This window comes from Camelina sativa, chromosome 19 (genome assembly GCF_000633955.1).
Source record: "Camelina sativa cultivar DH55 chromosome 19, Cs, whole genome shotgun sequence".
Lineage (NCBI taxonomy): Eukaryota > Viridiplantae > Streptophyta > Magnoliopsida > Brassicales > Brassicaceae > Camelina > Camelina sativa.
Genome location: NC_025703.1, coordinates 21624874 through 21642444, shown reverse-complemented (window position 1 = coordinate 21642444; position 17571 = coordinate 21624874).

Here is a 17571-nt window from a genome sequence, read left to right as displayed (position 1 = left end):
CTAATACGCCGAAGTAAACTATAGTAAACTAAAACAAAACAATGCATAAACAAGAAAGTAAACTGGAGCTCGAGTGAGTGCTCGATCGAGCATGGTATGTGAAACGACCCGACCCATTTTTTTTAAGTAAGAATACTAATTAAACTAGTGGTCTCATACATACTAGCCACCTAACCAAAACCAAACCAAACAGCAGAAAATAACCAACAATTACCATTATCCAATAACCAATAAATAATGAAATAAGAATTCAATAACTCAAACCAGCAGAATCATAAACCAACAATCAGCATCCTAGCAACACTCTATGATGCAACCCTAGCGACCTAACAGAAGTTAGAGAACATCCTCTTCTTCACCTCCTTGATTTCACGGTCACACTTTGCCTTTACCTACACCACAACACATATGAGATGCGTGAGTATTTTATAAACACTCAGTGAGGCAATCATCTCATCTACTGGAAGATATCTCTAACCATCAAGCAACAATCAACAAACAAACAACAAACCAGGACAACTGCATCGACCGACACCAACCCATGCATCGACTGACACCAATTGGGGTTGCATTGACCGACACAAGCTTGTATTGACCAATACAAGGTTCACCTGCATCGACCAACACTAGCACTGCATCGAGCGATGAATGCTCGCCATTCCCTAATTGCATCGATCGACGCCTCCACATGGCATCGACCAACGCTCCTAGGTAAAATCGTGCCTTCCTCGCATTGCATCGACCAACAGACAAAATGCATCGATCAACGCACATGCCGAGCATCATCTTCCCAAAGCTCCTCGCCGGATCTCCATCCCTAAACCACAAAAACACAATCCAATGCAACAAAGAAGCTTTTCAAAGCCTCTTGCGACTCAACAACGTTCTAACAAGCCAAATAACACATAAAACAAGCAAATAAGAGAAATCTCAAGCTTAGATAAGCCATGGTCATGCAGTCACATTTGCCAAAGAAGATTTTGACTCTAAAACGACAGATCTACACTCCTACCAAGATACTACAACGATCCCAACTACAGATCTCCACAGGAACAGCCACAAATCGCCAAGAACTCTCAAGAACACTTAAGAACCTCTTCATCTCTTCTCTTTTTCTCAAAAACAGTCAAACTCGGCCAAACCCATGAGTTCCTCATTTTATACATGATTCCAGGGTTTTCCCTAATCCAAAACGCAACGTTTAACTTAAACTTGTTCGTGAAATGCGACGGTCGATGCACCTCCCAAACTGGGATTCTGGTTCGCGGATGTTACAATTTTCCCCCACAAACATAGATTCTTCCTCGAATCTTGAATAACCAACAACCAAGGCCACAAAGGCCAAAAATTTCTAACCAGACCGCCACCAAAGCTAAACAAATGTCCTAAACATGACCGCCACAAAGGCCAAACAAATTTCCTAATTAGGACCTTCACAAAGATCACTTGTCCTAAAGGACCGTCACAAAGACCACTCGTCCCGTAGGACCGTCACGAAGACCACTTATCCCAAAGGACCGTCACGAAGACCATACATCCCGAAGGACTATCATGAAGACTAGTCATCCCGAAGGATTGCCNAACCAGAATTAAGCTACAGAACAAGTGCAATAAAAAATACTAAGCAGAATTAACTAATACGCCGAAGTAAACTATAGTAAACTAAAACAAAACAATGCATAAACAAGAAAGTAAACTGGAGCTCGAGTGAGTGCTCGATCGAGCATGGTATGTGAAACGACCCGACCCATTTTTTTTAAGTAAGAATACTAATTAAACTAGTGGTCTCATACATACTAGCCACCTAACCAAAACCAAACCAAACAGCAGAAAATAACCAACAATTACCATTATCCAATAACCAATAAATAATGAAATAAGAATTCAATAACTCAAACCAGCAGAATCATAAACCAACAATCAGCATCCTAGCAACACTCTATGATGCAACCCTAGCGACCTAACAGAAGTTAGAGAACATCCTCTTCTTCACCTCCTTGATTTCACGGTCACACTTTGCCTTTACCTACACCACAACACATATGAGATGCGTGAGTATTTTATAAACACTCAGTGAGGCAATCATCTCATCTACTGGAAGATATCTCTAACCATCAAGCAACAATCAACAAACAAACAACAAACCAGGACAACTGCATCGACCGACACCAACCCATGCATCGACTGACACCAATTGGGGTTGCATTGACCGACACAAGCTTGTATTGACCAATACAAGGTTCACCTGCATCGACCAACACTAGCACTGCATCGAGCGATGAATGCTCGCCATTCCCTAATTGCATCGATCGACGCCTCCACATGGCATCGACCAACGCTCCTAGGTAAAATCGTGCCTTCCTCGCATTGCATCGACCAACAGACAAAATGCATCGATCAACGCACATGCCGAGCATCATCTTCCCAAAGCTCCTCGCCGGATCTCCATCCCTAAACCACAAAAACACAATCCAATGCAACAAAGAAGCTTTTCAAAGCCTCTTGCGACTCAACAACGTTCTAACAAGCCAAATAACACATAAAACAAGCAAATAAGAGAAATCTCAAGCTTAGATAAGCCATGGTCATGCAGTCACATTTGCCAAAGAAGATTTTGACTCTAAAACGACAGATCTACACTCCTACCAAGATACTACAACGATCCCAACTACAGATCTCCACAGGAACAGCCACAAATCGCCAAGAACTCTCAAGAACACTTAAGAACCTCTTCATCTCTTCTCTTTTTCTCAAAAACAGTCAAACTCGGCCAAACCCATGAGTTCCTCATTTTATACATGATTCCAGGGTTTTCCCTAATCCAAAACGCAACGTTTAACTTAAACTTGTTCGTGAAATGCGACGGTCGATGCACCTCCCAAACTGGGATTCTGGTTCGCGGATGTTACAATTTTCCCCCACAAACATAGATTCTTCCTCGAATCTTGAATAACCAACAACCAAGGCCACAAAGGCCAAAAATTTCTAACCAGACCGCCACCAAAGCTAAACAAATGTCCTAAACATGACCGCCACAAAGGCCAAACAAATTTCCTAATTAGGACCTTCACAAAGATCACTTGTCCTAAAGGACCGTCACAAAGACCACTCGTCCCGTAGGACCGTCACGAAGACCACTTATCCCAAAGGACCGTCACGAAGACCATACATCCCGAAGGACTATCATGAAGACTAGTCATCCCGAAGGATTGCCTAAACAGTCCACATGTCCTGAAGGACCGTCATGAAGACAACACATTTCGAAGGACAGCCTAAACATGCAACATTGGCTAATAAGCCTGCCACAAAGGCCACACAATTGGCTAAATAGCCCGCCACAAAAGCCACACAATGTCTCAAAAGACCACCACACAGAGGCACACAATGACTCAACAGTCCGCCACGAAGGCCACGCAAGCCCCTCCAAGGCTCCTAATCACTAAAAATTGACAAATTCTAACTCCCATAAAAATTTCCATTTTTAGAACTTTCTACTTTTTTTTGAATAAAATGTTAAATTATACTCAAAAGAAAAATTAGAACGTTTTTACAACTTGTGCATCAGTTTTTGATAGCTTTAGATAAACATTTAAACGGATATCCTAGACCCTAGATTGTAGCCACACCTGAAAAGCTGCATCATATCTTCGATCCCCCATTATACCAATAGCAAGAAGATGGTCTGTGACTTGCCGATCAACCCACCGAATGATGGTATCTACTGGGGTCGATGCTTCACCATGCTTGCGACCATTCCGTTCCCGCCAAACCATATAGATCACAGCTTGAAATGAGTATCGAATAAGAAACCCCTCCACCAGCTGAGCATTAGGATCAGATACGTAGTCTAGAAGGGAACTCCAATCTGTGGTAAACCGAGCTTTCATCAAACCATTAGCAAGGACCGACCATATGTTAGCAACAAACCCACATGCAAAGAATAGATGGTCCCGTGTTTCCATGGAAAGTTGACAGAACACACAAGTACCTGCAAAACTTCCATTCCACATAACCATACGGGCACCCGTCGAAAGACGGTCAAGAGCCGCCAACCATACACAAAACGAGAACTTGGGAGTTGAGTGACGAAACCAAACTCCCTTGTGCCAGGCCACAGTACTAGAAGTAGTGTGTACATGGTTCCAAGTATCCCGAGTTACAAACCTCTGCCGAAACACATCATTTTTCCCCTTCCAAAGGACCCTATCGCCATGCGGCTGACGTTGTTGCCGTTGAAGTGACAAAGCGTCTTCTATCACATTGAGATGATCAGCAGGGTGTCGCTGTTGTCGACGTCGAGTCCACACGTCAGCCACTGTGCTTTGCCAACTAATCCCCATATCCAAGACACCACTAGTTCCCACCACATCAACAAGCAGACCCATGCTGGACCAGTTATCAAACCAAAAGGATGTGCTTTCCCCATTCCTCACTTCCACTTTGCAAAACGTTCTTGCTAGATCCCGATACTTAAGTAATTTTGTCCATATCCAAGAACCCAGGCTAGTCGTACTCTTTAGGGACCAGAAGGAAGCTTGCTTCAACAAATTCATATGAACCCATTGCACCCATAAAGAATCACCCTTTGACACTATTCTCCAGATCAACTTTAAACAACAAACAATATTAGCCTCAGGAAGTGATCTCAGACCAAGACCACCCTCATATTTTGGTTTGCACACAACCTCCCATGCCAGTTTTGCTTTTTTAGTGCTCATCTCCGGTCTCGACCAGAGAAACACTGAACGCAAGGAATTTATCTCAGCTACACACGCACTAGGCAACATATAAGCAGCTATCCAGAAATTACAAACACTCCAAAGAACCGAGGAGATCCAAGTTAAACCTACCCGCAAATGAGAGGTGTCTGACCGTCCACGAGCCAATTCTCTTTCTTATCTGCTCTAGCAGCGGGGAACAGTTGACATTAGTGAGACGTTTAGTAACCAAAGGGAGCCCCAAATAGCGAACTGGCAACGAGCCAGTGACGAATGGGAATTGAGCGGGAGCAGGGCGATGTGTTATATCCCCTGCCAAGTAAAGCGTTGACTTTTCCATGCTTATGTTTAAAAAACTGAGTGAAGACCGCAATAATACCCTCATTAGACCTAGCCTTACCATCCGCGAGTACCATAAGATCATCCGCAAAACTAAGATGAATGACACCAAGAGACCGGCATCGAGGATGGAACCCAAACTTGTGCTCACCCGCCGCTCTATCAAGAAACTTTGAAAGAATGTCCATACAAATAACAAACAAATATGGGGAGAGGGAACATCCTTGACGAAGCCCTCGAGAACTATGGAAAAACCAAGCAAGCTCACCATTAACCTGTACTGAGAAGGAGGCGGTCGTAACACATAGCATTATCCAGTGTATAAACGTCGGTGGAAACTGCAAGGCGGAGAGAACCTTGGAGAGGAAAGACCATTGAACAGAATCAAATGCCTTTGAAATGTCAATCTTGATAGCACAATGACCAGAAATAGAGGTTTTATGATAGTCTTTAACTATTTCAGTAGCCAACATCACATTCTCAATCAACAAGCGGTCCTTCACAAATGCAGATTGGTTGCTAGAAATAAACTTTGGAAGCACCCTCTTTAGTCTATTAGCAATGATTTTTGAAATAACCTTATAGATCACATTGCAGCAGGATATCGGTCTATTGTCCTTCATCTCCTTAGCAGATACTTTTTTGGGGATTAAAGCTAGAATAGTGGAGGTAATACCTTTAGGCAGAAACCCCTTTGCAAAAAAGGACTGAACTGCTAACACAAACTCAGAGCCCAGAAACTCCCAAGTGGCTTTATAGAACTCTGAAGTGAACCCATCAGGTCCAGGTGACTTATCATTTGGCATGGATAAGAGAACCTTTTTGATTTCCTCACCTGAAACTTCCCTCTTGAGAGTTAGCTGGTCCACTGCAGAACAGCGAAACGGCAATAATAGCTCCATCTCCTCCACCGTCGTACCCTCGAAACCTACAGGAATGGTTTGTAGGAAATCCCTAAAGTACCGTTCAGCCTCAACTTTGACTTCTTCTTCCCCCACAACCACTCTCCCATCCTGAACCTGAACCTTGTTAATAGAATTTAAAGTTGTCCTTGCAGTAATCGCTCTATGAAAAGATTTATTATTCTTGTCCCCCACTTTCAACGAGTGCAGCTTGGACTTCTGCTTGAGGTATTTTTCTTCTAACCCCGCCAAGAACTCCTAACGTTTATATGCTTCATTCTCCTCCACCATAGCCGTAGGGGACGGGTTGGTCAGATTGTTGTTTTGCTTAGTGCATAAGTCATCAAAAGCAGCTTTGGTCTTCCGAACCAAATTCCCTAGCCGTCTCTTTGCCAAAGAGCGTAACTATGGCTTTAACACTTTAAGTTGTTTAGAGAACCTGAATAATGTAGAGGTGGATAGAAACAGAGGTTGCGTAGTTTTCCAGTAGGATTCAACTAGCGGCCTAAACTCCTCCATCTCCGTAAATAAATTGACAAACTTAAACGGTTTTCGTTGTCGAGCATGATTACTAAAACCACCCGTAACCATGATCCTGCAATACAGGTGATCAGAACAACCCCCGGCTGAGAACACACTATATGCCTGTGGATACGACCGAACCCAAGCATCATTCACCAACACGCTATCCAGCTTCTTGAGAATCAGATCATTATCCCGCTTATTACACCATGGAAAGCCATATCCGATAGAGAAAAATGGTTTACTACAGCTTGAAAATCCCGCATACCTCCTGAGATTATCGGATTAACATCAACCCTAGAATGCTCCACCATATCCAATGTTTCTTTAAAATCACCAAACAAAATCCAAGGTTTATTGTGGAGAATGGGCGAGCTATGGTGATCTCGTAGTTCCTCCCACAACACCTTTTGAGCCTCCGCAGTATTCAAACCATATACAAATGAGCAAAAGAACTCATCTTGTAGAGTATCGATCTTCACCGAGCAAGTTATGATTTGCTCACTCTTATAAAAAGGGTCCAACCACACCGTGTCCTTCCACATAACCCATATGCGACCCCGACGACTATACTCATAATTTGTCAAAATGGACCAACCAGGGAACAAGTGACTCCCCAACCGCTGAGCATTCCTTTCCCAAACCCTTGTCTCCAACAAACACCCAAACTGAAACTGATTACACTCCACCCACTGTTCCAACAAAAACCTGACATTAATGTTTCGTAAGAGGCTTCCTACTCTGATCTATAGGAGGATCCCTAGCAGAATTTGTAGGAAGGTTAGAACCATGTTTGTTAGCTACTTTTAGAAACTTTTAATTCAGGAAACTTTCCCTCTTTAACAACCGCCTCGCGGAATTTTGTGTCCTGAACACCACCTCATCTTGTTACTTAGTCGCAGAACCAACCACCCCTAAGCGACCAAGTAACAAGAGAGATGGGCTGGAATACTCCATTCCCGCTCCAGCAATGAACAGTTGGGACCAGGCTAGACAAGCTCAAGTCGCGGCCTGCTTCACAGACCACTTCTTAAACCTTGCCTTCAGCCTCGCCTCTGGCTCCCAAAGGACTCTCATCACAGGAATCTTCTTCTTCCGAGGTTCCTTGATCCCTTCTCTCGAGAACCCTCACTGGTCTCGCCTCCAAAGTCATGTTAGGCTGAAGACCCTAAGGAATCTTAGCCAACAACTGATCATCCTCGCGGAGACACTTCCGAAACATCGACACATGGAAGGCCTTGTGAAACGCATGCATAACCTCAGGCAACTCCAGCCTATATGCTACCGGTCCCATCTGCTCAATCACTCTGAACATACCCATATACCTCGGACTCAACTTTGTCTTTGTCAATGACCTGTTCAGACCCTGAAACATGGCCATCTTGAGGTACACTCTGTCTCCCACCTGAAATTCAAGATCTCTCTTCCTCATATCAGCATAACTCCTATGTCGGTTCTGAGCTTCTTTCATGTTAAGCTTCAAAACCCTGAATCTTCTCCGAGGTCTCCTGAACAAAACTCACCCCATACATGCTTCTCTCCCCCACCTGAGTCCAGCATAACAGTGTACGACATGGACTCCCATACAATTCCTCATAAGGAGCCATCCCAATACTCGCATGGTAATTGTTGTTGTATGCAAACTCTACCAAGATCAGGTGATCTGCCCAATGGCCACCCCAATCAAACACACACATCCTCAACAAATCCTCCAATGTCTGGATCGTCCTCTCTCACTGCCCATCTGTATCGACTGATACAAGGTTCACCTGCATCGACCAACAATAATACTGCATCGACTGATGCATGCTCGACATTTCACGAAAATCCCTAATTGCATCGATCGACGCCTCCACATGGCATCGACTAACGCTCCTAGGTCAAATCGCGTCGTCCTCGCATTGCATCGACCGACAGACAAAGTGAATCCATCGACGCACATGCCGAGCATCATCTTCCCCAAAGCTCCTCGCCGGATCTTCGTCCCTAAACCACCAAAACACAATCCAATGCCACAAAGAAGCTTCCCAAAGCCTCTTGCGACTCAACAACGTTCTAACAAGCCAAATAACACATAAAACAAGCAAATCAGAGAAATCTCATGCTTAGATAAGCCATGGTCATGCACTCACCTTTGCCAAAGAAGATTTTGACTCTAAAACGACAGATCTACACTCCTAGCAAGCTCCTACAACAATCCCAGCGACAGATCTCCACAGTAACAGCCACAAATCGATCGATGCACCTCCCAAACCGGAATTCCAGTTTGCAGATATTACAGTATGAAACATGGTCGAGCACTAGGTCGAGTGATGCAGGACTGAAGATGAAAGGCAAAATTAAAGTACAAAAACTATAAAGGAGACAATGACAAGTAATTAAATGTAAGAAACATAAGCAAACAAGTAGTAAATAGATCTTAAGGATGGTAATAATTGGATTTTAAACATTTTTGAAGAATAAAACACATAAGATCTATGCTTAACTTCTCAGAAAAAAGATAGCATATAGAACACCTAAACAGAAAGGATTCTATAGAATTCAAGCTTAAACAACCTAAACTAACTAATTTCTCTACCAACGTAGCCCATCCTTAAGAATCTATCTCTACTTAGATCCAATAAATAAGATTTAAGAACACAAACCTAGAAATTAACCAAACAAACATAATCAGAAAGATAATGATGAGATAAGTAATTTTGTAGAAGAAATCAAATGAAAATACTTAAAAGATCAAAAGTTATTAATATTACAAGTTTTGGAAAACCTTAGAGAGCTAAAAAATGAGATTGTTCTGCGGCCAGAGGTGAGAAGCCTATTTATAGGAAAAGAGGGAAACCATAGTTAGCTAGAAGACAAAATAAAGAGTTGGTGGCTTTTGCCTGACCATGTGCTCGACCGAGTGCATAGTCGAGTGGTTGGTCGAGTAACTCTAGTCTTAGATCTAGGATGATATATGTTCAGTAAAACAGTTATAAATCTTGAACCACAACTCCGATTAGCCTGAAACCACCGATTTTGGAAAGCTAACTCGATTGTCGACAACTTTGATGATGAACGCTGAATGCCAACGGAAGATCTTCATTCTAATCGATCTTTGAGGGGCTTTTCTTGAATTTGACCGAGTGTTCTTTGGTAACGGTCATGTGTGTGCTCGAGTCCATGGTCGAGCGATTGCTTTCCTTTCTTTTGAGTCTTATTCCCTTACTATATGTCTCCTTATGATCACAACTTCTCCTTGGTGATTCAAAAGTACCTAAATTCATCTATTCATGCACAGAAATATGAAAATGCTATGCAAATTCTATCCTAATACATAAACTGAGAATAAGAGACATAAATTTGCTATAACTAACTTTAAAAAATGCAAAACAGAAGATAAATGCATGCAAAATATGGGAAAGTACAGAGATATCAAAACTCACATTATATGAATTCTCCCCCACCTCGAATAAACCACATTTCATGTCTTCATCCCATTTGATTGATGGATCATGAACATTGTCTTTACCATGGAAATATGATCCTTTGCATTAAATCTTGGGATTCTCCGCAAAAATTGTTGTATTAAGCATTAACTATTAAGTTCTCCAAAAAAAAATCTAATTCAAATATCATGTTGTTCAAAATAGGATCCAATACAAAGACTATGTGTTCTTGCTTTGGATTCCTCAGCTTTTTTCTTCGAAGGCTGAGTTTCCTTTTGCATGTTCCTCCTCCATTGCATTAGGAAATGAAAAAAATATTCTTTTACTGATTTAGATTTGTTTCTTTTTATTTCAATATATTTTGGGAATCCTTATGAACCTTAATTTATCGGTTTTCATATTCGTTAAATATAAAAATACAAAGGCAAATATCTACTTTGTTGTAAATAGTTGAACCATACAAATCTAACAAATGCAAATGTTATTCATGCTCTTTTGGATTTTACTTTATATAGTGTAAATGTATGTTTGTGTGGCTGTTTTTCATCACCTCCAAATCTAATTAAATAACACACAATTATGAATTACCTAAGTTGTCTAGTAATATCATTTCTATTGGTTGTTCTATTATTTGTCAGTTATACCATTTATCCTATTATATCTCAGTTATACAATTTGTATATATTGTCCTGTGTTTGCAAATGTTTCATGATGCAAAAGATGTGAAAACTGTAATTTCGTGCAAATAATATTATTAAAACCTCCTAAATGATACTACAATATAATAATCTAACTACAAAAGTACAAATACACAAAAATTATCAAACTTCGGTTTGGTTTCGTTCAGGAGCGAAAGCTTCGATTTGATTCATCATTTACTGACTGGTACCGAAACATAACTGAAACAATATTTGGTTTGGTTTTTTGTTAGAAAATTCTCAAACTTTTCAATAATATTATTTGCAAAGTTTTTGTAAAGTTTGTTTCAGTTCAAAAGTTTGGTTTGGACTAAAAATTAAAGAGAACAAATTACTCAGATGTTATAGAAAAGTAGGAATATTGCTAGTATATTATACATTTTCTAAAAATTATTCATATATTTAGTGCTTTGGTGTATTTACAATTAACACCCTGAATTAATTTTTCATTTTTAATTTTGAAAATATTAAAAAAAAAAAATAATTCAGCAAATGATTCTACTTCATTATTGACAGTGAACGTATGATTTATATTACTTTACGGCTGAGTTATGATACTTAAGGGAAGTCGAAAGATCTTGTAGATTCATATCACGGCTGAGTTATAATGCTTTGTGGCTGACTTATAATAAGAAATAAAAGTAAACAGCTGAATTTTATTACTTGACGGTTGAGTTATAATACTTAAGGGAAAACGAAAGGTCTCTTAGATTCATATGGCAACTGAGTTATAATGCTTGGTGGCTGACGTATAACAAGAAATAAACTTAAATTAAACGGCTGATTTATATTACTTCACAACTGAGTCATAATACTTAAGGGAAAACGAAGGGTCTCATAGATTTATATGACGGCTGAGTTATAATGCTTTGTGGCTGACTTATTATCGTTTCATCCTTCCTCTCGATTCGTCCTTACCACTATTCGGTAGACTCTTTTGTCGAAAATCCACACATAGTCGTAGCTGATTGATTTTCCATATTCTCAAAAAACATTGCAACTCTGGATCATTGTAGACATGAACTGATGGAGTATCATGCAACATATGTTTCAGTGCCTTGTTCAAGAACATGTAGCTCAACTTTAGTTGATGGCTTAACGCGTTCAATCCGTAGTCATCGAGAACAAGCTTATTGTGTGTTGCTTTCGCATCTATCTGCAAAACTCTACACCCTCTATCGTCGATGTTAAATACATATTTGTGATTTTTTACCTAATTACCAAAAACAACAATTATCGGAACTGGATCCATGAAAGAAAATAAAGAAGAATGAGGAAAATTAAGAAGTGAAGAATATGGTGAGAACAATGTAAAAAAACATGTAAATCCTTCGCTTTTGAACCAGGTCTTCACCGAAACTCGATCCATGAGCGAAAATGAAGAAGAATGAGGAAAATGAAGTTATAGATATCTCTGTTCATGTGAAGAACAAGAGTCGAAAAAAAGACGTTTTGTATTTCCTTAGAAGATGATGAAATGGAATAATGACAGGGATGATGTGTCCGAAGTGGCAAGTCAGCCACCAAACAAACATGTAAATCAGCCATCAAACAAAATTATAAGTCAGTCCAACATGAATACTGTTACAATAATTAAAAACTAAAAAATGGCTGCCAAACTCAGCCGTTTAATGTCATAACTCAACTGAAAATCTGTAACTCAGCTGTATCATTTAATAAGTCTGTCGTAACTAAATTATATTCTAGTAATTAATCTTTTGCTACTAAGTCAGCAGTTAAATGGTCGTGTTTTCCGATAAGTTAGCTTGTGACGGCTGAGTTATAGTACTTAACCATAACTCATCTGTAACGACATCTCATAAGTCAGTCGTTGTTCATAATTCAGCCAGCCAGAGAAAGTTAATTCAGCCGTGTCGAAGTATTAACTCAGCCAAATTTTTGACAACTCAACCATCGGGTAAAAACTATGCCATAATTACGGCTGAGTTATGCTCATAACTCAGCCATTTTCTCATAACTCAGCCATACTTTATTAAGTCAGCCGTAACTACAGGCTGAGTTATGCTCGTAAGTCAGCCGTTTTCTCATAATTCAGACATTTTCCATAAATCAGCCGCAACATATTGTAACTCAGCCATCATTACCGTTGTAACGCTTTACGACTGAGTTATTTAATACATGTCAGCAATTTCTGACGTGACAATGATATTCTTTGTAGTTACGTTTTTTCCTGTAACATAAAACAAGAACACGCTGAGTATCGAAAAAATACCCGAAATATGATTGTAATAAAAAAATATTTTATATGATTCTGGTAATACTACCTAAAATGTATGACATCTGAGTAAATCTTCCATTAAAGAATTTGAAAAAAAAAATTGAAAATACTTTACTTAAGCCAAACAGAACCAGTTAGCGATGTAATAATAAAAAAATGATCTTTTAAGCTTATGCCCAGTTGTAGTTCTTTTTTTTTTTGTCATCTGAACTTTTTCATAAAATTTATGTTAAGCATACAAAAATGGTGGTTAACAGCATAACCCCGGAAACTAAAGCCAGCGGATAAAGAATCATCTCTGGAAGCTTAAGCCGGCAGGTAACACACCTCCGGAAACTAGGACTAATAGAAGAACAAAGACAAAAGCCAAGACCTATAGTAAAACTTTACAAAGGGAATGATAGAAGGATCAAAGATCTAAAACTGTCCAACTGAAACAGAGCGAATTCTACTAAGCTTTCCCAAAGAACCTGTAAGCGCCGGAGAGTACCCAAAAGACCGGAAGCACTAAGAGAGCATACCGTAGCAAAGCCTTAATCACACCAGCAGGAACAAAGGCAGAATTCATACCATCACAGAGAAACATAAACCACAACCACCACACCAAACCAGAACCCCATGGAGGGCGATCCAAACTAGGAGCAAAGAAAAACCTTGCGAATTGACCTGAGAAAAATCAAAGAAGACCAGCAGCTCTTACACGCGGACCCTCGTCGACCCAGCTTCAGCCATCTACAGACCCAAAACTGGTAACCTCTTCGCAAGAGAAGAGCTGAGGGCGATTCCACTGCTATTGTCAAGAACTCAACTCCAAAACTCCGAAAAGCCACAGAGGAGAGCTAGTAGATGACTAGCAACATAAAAACATCTGAATGATAGGCACAAGGAACGATACCTAGCTTGCAACACCAACACTAACAGACCAACAGACCCAAACTAGCAGAAGATCTAAGAACCAATTCAAACCCTTAACCAGAGAAGGCAGACTTGCGTAGATAAGACAAACCCCAACTCAAAGCAAACTAAAACTTCGGTAAAAGCCACAATGACACTTAAACCAACACAACCTTGTTGAAAAACCCGCAAGCTAGAGAAGAGAGAGACGATAGAGATACAATACCAGTCCATGAGACGACACACGTTCGTCTCTTTCAAGCCACCAACGATAAGAGCACCACCAGATCTGAGCCACGACCTAGACTAATCCGTTAAGAAACGGATCCGTCTCTAACCACAACCAACTCTCAATGCTGATGGCTTTCCTACAATCGTTCTTCACTTTGCTTCATAGAGGGTTTGGACGACAAGACCGCTACAACTCCGAAAGCAACAGATCTAAACCAAGCAGACAAAAGAAATACGAAGAATAAGATGCAAGACAAAATTCTACACCCTCCCAACACTCCGGCAAGGAGCCCGACAGCCGGAGAGGACAGATCGAAAATCTGAATGTTTTGTCGCGGCGGCTGGAATTGAGAGAGAAATTAGGGCGACCACGAAGAAACTGAATGCTAATGTCTTTCGCCCAGTTGTAGTTCCCACAATTAGATATTTCCATATTAATTGGATTTAATTGAAACAGAAATTAAAATTTCTTGCTTTTTGGTCTGTACTTTTTTGTGTTTTTTTGTTTTTTTGGTCAAAATCTGTTTGGTCTGCACAAGTAATTATTTTTTACTGATAATATACACACAGTAAATGTTATGTCTTCGCAGACACGCAAAAGCCTAATCCCATGCTTATATAGTTATATTAGTAACTGCACCACCTCTGCTACCAAAAAGGGGAAAATCGGTAATTTCATACCCCACCTAATGGGGTATGTTGAATTCCTACCCCAACTTTAACATTAAGCAAATTCATACATTAAGTTCAATAAAATTCAAATTCACTATCCTAACTCGTAAAACGGTGTTAAATCATACACAAAACGTAACGGTGTTAAGAGACTGTTAACGGCTGCTTACGTGTAGGTCACGTAAGAAACGACGTTGTTTTGAGAAACAAAAAAAAAGAGCTTCTTTTTGCCAAAACGACGTCGTTTCTATCTCCTTCTGTCACCGGTCACGACAAATCAAACGAGACACTTGGCTTGTCTCTGTATTCGTTCTTCTTAAAATTGTCCTCTTCGGTGTAACTATGGGCATCAATGATTTCTCTGGTAACTCTCACGGACACTGCATCGCCAAACTCCTATGTCGATTCTCTTTCCAGCCTCTCTCCATGAATCCTATGCTCGGTCCCTCCGATTCTACGTGAGTAGCTCTGTCGTCAGATCTAGCTTCTGTTTTGTTAACTCTCTGCTAGTTATTTTGTTTCTGGAATCGTTATCTAATTGAGTTTGCTAGATCCTTTACAGATGAATTTTGGGTGCTTTGTTGCTTATAACTGTAATTAAGTGATTAATTTTGGGTAAATTCTTGAATACAGCCGATCTTTCCAATCTTCTTCTTTTGGGTTCTTGATGATGTTGAGTCTTTAGTGGTGTCAATGAGATAGTTCTTATGCACTGGAGAGGGCAAGGTGCTTGATTTCACAGGATTAATGCTTGAAACCACTTATAGGTTGAGTACCAGTTCACGGACATGATTGTGATTGTGTGTCTATTTTTTTATTTGTATTTGCAAAGTTGATAAGAATAAGTACCAGATGATTCAGATTCCTCTACCTCCAAAACTTGACTTCAGTGTGTTTTTCTGCTCTAATTAGTCTCTTTGTATTATTAACCAATAACCATATTCTTTCTTTCTTTCTTTTTCTCTGCAAGCTGAAAAATTAAGTACATAAGTCGCAAGTCGTGTTCACCTTTGATTACAAGGTGCTGAATTATCTGTGTTCAATATTTTCTTTTATATCTATGAACCATTTTTGTTTCATTTAGCATGTTTTGTCTGACTACAAAACTTTGCTTCAGCTTGGAAACTGCAGAAATCAGTTTGAGCATGGAACTAGTTCTCTGTTCAACGTCACCTCCATTTTCACTTGAGAGTTAAGGCAAATGGTTTTTCCTTTGTCTTCTTGTGCAGTTTCAGCAGCTAAAGCAGAAAAGAGGAAGAAGAAACGCCAGTCGGGAAAGAAGAAAAGGGGAAGAAGAAGATAGAAACAATGTCGTTTTAGCCAAAAAAAACTTTTTTTTTTGTTTCTCAAAACGACGTCGTTTTTTATGTGGCCTCCACGTAATCAGCTGTTAACAGTCTCTTAACACCGTTATGGATTGTGTATGTTTAAACACTGTTTTACAAGTTGGGATAGTGAATTTGAATTTTATTGAACTTAATGTATGAATTTGCTCAATGTTAAAGGTAGAGTAGGAATTCAACATACCCCATTAGCTGGGGTATGAAATTACCGATTTTCCCCAAAAAGGCCATACCTTGAAACTTTATTTTTTTTCTGTGTGTTTCCTTTATTATAATTCTATTTTAATTAATTCTTGGATTTTTTATCCACAAATAAATCTGAATTTACAGCTCTAGCTGTACTATTGATACATTAAACGAAGATAGGACGTTTCGAAATCAAAAGGAATCTTAAAACATTTGCATTTATAGTTTTAGACGTATACATTCTTTGGATTTCTTAAAATTTAGAAGATATCTACAGATTCATTAAAAAGACTTAGGAATTCGTTAAAACATATTTTGAACGACCAAGATAACTTAATCTTCGTAAATTGATACTTTATGATGAATATATAAGGGTTCTAACTATTCACATACATTGGTATAACTCTGAACCGGTTACCCTTGGTTAATCTGAATCCAACAAGAATTCTAATTCACTTGGGAAAATTTTCAGGCAACTACAAGAGAGAGAAGTAGATAGGAAGAGCAGGAGATAGAGACATAGAGTGTGTGTGCGAAAGTGAGAGGGAGAGACGAGAGGAAGTAGTAGAAACTTTGATTTTCTAACGAGAGAGAGATGACAAGGAACTCTGATTTTCTTGGGTCATAAAAGAAAGGAATAACTGAAGCTTCTTCATGATTCTTCAGACTGTAAATGTTTCTTCAGAATACATGGTAACATGGTTCTAAACTCTTCTTGTTCTTTTTCAATTTAGAAGGTCGAACATTAAGGTGATTATCAGCCTACCGAGGTGGTTGTGCTAGTATCGGACCATGCTGAGTCCAGAGTCGATTACATGCAGTGTGACGAGCAGTCGAACATGTATCAGAACACGCAAGCGGTGAGGGACAAAGTCAGTATCCTGTTGCGCCTTGGGCGAGCACCAAATCCTTCTTTTACTACTGAGATACTCCTACCTTCCCTTTGTATATACCATTTCATTCATGCATTGTTTGTGTTGTGATTCTTAAATTCTCCTGCAAATTGTTCTTACACATAAGACTGTGTAATTTAAGTTTGGGGGAGGGTTTGAGATGATGTATTTGATATTGTGTGTTTGTGATTCTTATTTCAAACTTTTCATCATATCATGTTTGAGTTTGCATCCAATTTGCATTGAAAAACCATAAAAATTTGAAAAAAATTCAAAAATTTCCACAAAAATAGAGTGTTCATGTAGTTTGCATTTGCATATGAGGATTGAGTCTAGTGTTATTCATATAGGGTTGTTGCATTTAGCATAGGGGTTGATGATGATTGTAACCTTATTAGCATGCTGGATTCAATAGGATAGGATCAAGGCCCTTGTTATTAGTTCTTTGATGCTTGTTGATTGAACTTGAAATGTAAGACTGAACCAGGTTTTGAATTCTCGAAATT